Source organism: Corvus kubaryi, unplaced genomic scaffold (genome assembly GCF_017639235.1).
Source record: "Corvus kubaryi isolate FWS band 111438036 unplaced genomic scaffold, C.kubaryi_AGA036_p1.0 37395, whole genome shotgun sequence".
Lineage (NCBI taxonomy): Eukaryota > Metazoa > Chordata > Aves > Passeriformes > Corvidae > Corvus > Corvus kubaryi.
Window position 1 is genome coordinate 2,793,426 of NW_024581134.1, and position 4,330 is coordinate 2,797,755.

The 4,330-nt window shown below is 39.4% G+C and overlaps 1 protein-coding gene across 1 annotated transcript in view; it reads right to left on the reverse strand.

The window, feature by feature from the left end:
* Positions 1-3,622: 3,622 nt before the first annotated feature.
* Positions 3,623-4,330, reverse strand: part of LOC121670086 (translation initiation factor IF-2-like) — a 1,793-nt gene continuing 1,085 nt past the window's right edge. The window contains exon 3 of the mRNA XM_042039854.1: positions 3,623-4,330. The gene's annotated coding sequence lies outside the window, so the exon portion shown is untranslated.

The following is a 4,330-nucleotide window of genomic DNA, read 5'->3' on the forward strand; positions in this document are numbered from 1 at the left end:
CACACTACAGTGAAACAAACAGAAATGTTTATTTTGAGAGGAAAATGTATACAGTCCCTGACTGTTTTGCTGGTGGGTAGGGTCAGAGACACAGACACCAACTTAAGGAACAGTGGCATTTACTATGATGTAAAACTGCAAAGAATCACGGAAGGATAAGCTAAGCAATGCACCTAACCATTAGCAAAGAGTTACAAAGGGATAAGCTGAGCAATGCTAATCATTACTAGGAGAGAATGCCCACAGTGATTAAGAAAGATACATCACCACTTACCCCAATAAAATAAATCATCCAAGTGCGAGAGGCATCAGCTGTGGGGGGAAGCTGTCCCAGCCAAGGACTGGAGAACCACGCCCGGAACTGGGAACTCCTGCAGTGCCTCCCCCTTTGCAGCCACGAGGCTCCCCCACTTTGCTCTGACAGGGGCCCAGTTTTTACACTGCTCAACAAACAAGCTGACATAATTTCTAATTTCATTTTCCTGCTAGACTTCTCCCAAAGCCTGGCCAGGGCTCAAGGAAGATCCAAGGGAGTTGTCCTTGATCCTACACCCCCTAATTAGGCCAGATGTGGCCTTATCCTGTTTCTAGATATGGAAAAGTGAATAAATTCTGCCAATAAATGAACACATATAACACTACTTCGTTAGTGAGCAACTATATGTATAACATTAAGTTGGAAGGTTCATCTAGAGGTCAGCTTTGGCTCAGGGCCTGTTGTTCAGGCCTGGGTACTTCAGTGACCCAGAGCACATGGGATCTAAGTTCATTTGCATAAAGGCCAGGGGAATTAATGCATAGACAAGATGATTTTTCTGAGATGAGAGTTGCTAATGAAAAATATTCCTGTTGTTTCAAGGAAAGTGTTGTTATGAGCTCATTTGTGTGTAATATTTTATACTGCATAACATGTCTTTAAAATAGATTTTTGAGTTATAAGTTGTGAATCAGCTAGCACAGATACCCACTTTAGTGATAACTTCCAATGAATTCTGCTTCTGAACTACTGCTAAGGTAAATTAGATATTGATTTCTGACAAAATGGAAGATTTGTCTCATAGCTGAATTTTGAACCTTACATATTAAATAAGAATTTGATAGCTGATGCTAAAACTTCTTGTTTTGTTTGATAGATCCAGAGTCCTAAACTGAAAGATGCCACTGCACAAATGCTCAGTTTAAAAATAAACACAAACAACAACAACAAACTGTTTTCCCAGTCAGCTCTGCTCTGCTGGAGCTTTGAGTGATGACTCTGAAGTGTTTCTTAGCTTGAACTTCCTTTTTGCCAAATCATTTTCTTGGGGTGGCAGGTTATTTCTGCTGCAAGCAGTAAATTAATGACAACTGAGACTGGCACTGTCTGTGTTCACACACACAGGTGGATTGCTCACTGGCTGACACTGATCACTTGCTGCATGGCTCTGACTGAGAGCCACATATTGAATTCATTATTACTGTATGTCCGTTATCTGCAAATCTCATGTGTTAAACCAGGCTTGCTGATAAAGCAAGAGATATTTCAAAAGCAAGAACCTCAAGAAAAAAATTACTGGTAGTTTAGGATGAACAATTTAAAACTTAAATATGTGGCAAAAAAATAGATATTTTTCTTCACCCTTTAGTACTTAACTTCTTTTTAACATTAAAGTTATAAACCCTGTGTCAGAATATGTGATGAGATTCTGCTGAGAGTCACTAGCAATGGTATAACAATACTAAAATTATTTATGTCCAGCGACATAAGTTGAATGAGCTAGACCTTGGGTTCAAAGAAAATATGAGGTTTTATGTAAATTAAAATGGATTTTTACTGGCCACTAATCAAGTGTTTACCTGTTTCCATTAAAACTACATTGAGTTTAATCAGTATGCCTTCTAATGCATGCATTTCTCCCTAAATAAGCAGCATATTTGTCATGAATATTTAAATTGGATTTTAAGTCCATGAAAGTGTAATTTAAATAAAAAGTGAGGTGGTTTTTTCAGGGTTGGAGATTAGCATCCTCAGATCCTATTCAAAAGTTGTAAACAAATTTTCAAATTAATGGTCTCCAAATACTTTTTCTTAGCATTTGGGATTAAATGTCTTTAATTGCAAAAGGCTTAAAATGTAACTACAGTTAATATAATGCTATCTGCACATAAAAATAAAGGGGTTTTTTCTTGTAACTAAACAGAACTATTACTGAATAATTCAGAAATGGGCAGAATACAGAGTATTTTACATCTAAAGCATGGATATATAACTGTACCTTATTCAAATGTCTGTGGAAAAAAAGGCCTCTGTGTGTTGATTTCTATGAATATATATTATATGTATACAAACAGAAGTGAAGCATTTCATGCTGTAAAGAGAAACCAGAATACAAGGAAGCAGGGAGTTGACAAATGATGACCAAGTAAATAATTTTATGTCCTCTAGCGATTTAGAGCACAGCCTCTCCTAACTTCTCCTGTCTTTTCACAGGAAGTGAGACAGACCACCAACAGCTCAACTTCCTGTGAGCAGCTGATGTTTTAGGACATTTGAAGTTAAGCCCTTAATAAAACCCTGGTTCTGTCGAAGTTGATTTGACACTTATCATGGACTGGAATAAAGCCAGACAGACACCCCTATTATTCTAAAAACAGAGATTTTCTTTGACCTTCAAGGTTTATTTCAGATAAGCCAGCAGCAATGGAGTTGTATTGAAGGTGTAGTATTGCTCAGGATGCTCTTTAACACACAGAAGTGCACGTGAGAAAGGCTGTCAGCAGGCTGGTTATCACTGCTTGTCACTGTCACAGGGGTTTGGCATTGCTGTTCAGGCACTGAGTCAGTTAAGTGTTGCTGAAAGATGAAGGGCTGGATATAAATTATGTAAATGTTCGTGAATACATGCACTGTACTGTGATACTGTCTGTCACTCAGATTCACAGAGTGTAGGAAATGTTACTCCTTGCTGGAGGAGCTTGGTCTCAGTAGTGTGAGGGGCTTTCTCGTTGTATAGAATGAAACCTAACAGACAAGATGAACTGCAAAGATGGTACCTGAGGAGAAAGTAGCAAACATGGGCAGGGATAAATGTTGACAGAGGTCATTCACACTACATGCAAGTGAGGTCTGGAAAGCCATAGAATTGAAGGCAGGATTTCCTGAGGCTTTAATGAAACCAGGGTTTCGCTCTCGATTCCTAACCTGGACACTTGCTCCTTCCAAGTTTTTACATGTACTCTCCCCTGCCTTGCCTTTCAGCAGTTTTGACTTGATAAACAGCCTTGACATTGTTAAACTGACTTCAAGTGTTTTGATCAAGACTTGGCTTAACAAGGTGTGGAATGTAGCCTGCTTTCTGTTGAAATGCTAGCTCTATAAGATGTATAATAATTGCCTTTATTCAGTAATTACCTCACATTTTTATAGGCAATTTCTCTCTTAAATTCTAAAGAATTTTACCTGTGAGTCATCATTGGCCAAAACTGAACAGATTTCCTCCACTGGCAAGAATGATGGTATAAGAATCAGGCAGGGAATGGCAGTGGAGAGGCAGGAATGTTCTTGTATTCCTACTCTTGAATATAATCACTGGTCTCCAGCTTTTGACTCGTGTCTCCCACAAAAAGAAACAATAAACATAGGTTCATTACTTTTTACTTTAATAAGTAGTTCCCAAAACACCATATATTTAAGAAACAGAATCTCAATTTTAGTCTTAACTGGTTTTATTTTTGCTTTTTAAAACCAACAAACAAGAACCTACTGTGGAAAATAGCCCTCGTGTGTCAGAGAACCCTAGCAAGTTTAAAGGCAGAGAAAAGGAACAGATTAAAAACTATTTTCAATCTTGAGAAAAGGAACATTAGATTTCATGAAATGCTTCTTGTAAACGCACCTTCCCCATCCCAGTCATCGTATTTTGGTTTTTCCTGGTGACTGCCTCGCTGCAGTTGAGGCGAGTATGAGGTGCCTAACGCAGTCCTAACTTGCCATCTCGTGGCACGTTTCTGCATTACCGCGGTTACATTTCTGACAATCAATTAAGTATTTTTACATTCAAGAAAGTGTAGATTAACGTGTGTAAGCCCTCATAAAGGCATCTAGCCTAGCCCCTCATTAGGTACTTAAAAACCTAAGGGAGGCAGGTATCCAGTGTCAGTTTATCAATCACGCCATCTTTAATTAGGCTCAAACGATGCATAAATGATGCACGGACGAGCCTGGCGGGTCCCTCCCAACTCAGCGGCCCTGCACGGCCGGTGCTGCCCCGGGGCTCGGCCGGTGGGGAACGGACACAGAGTCACGGACTAACGGACACCCGGACTAACGGACACAGAGTCACGGACTAAC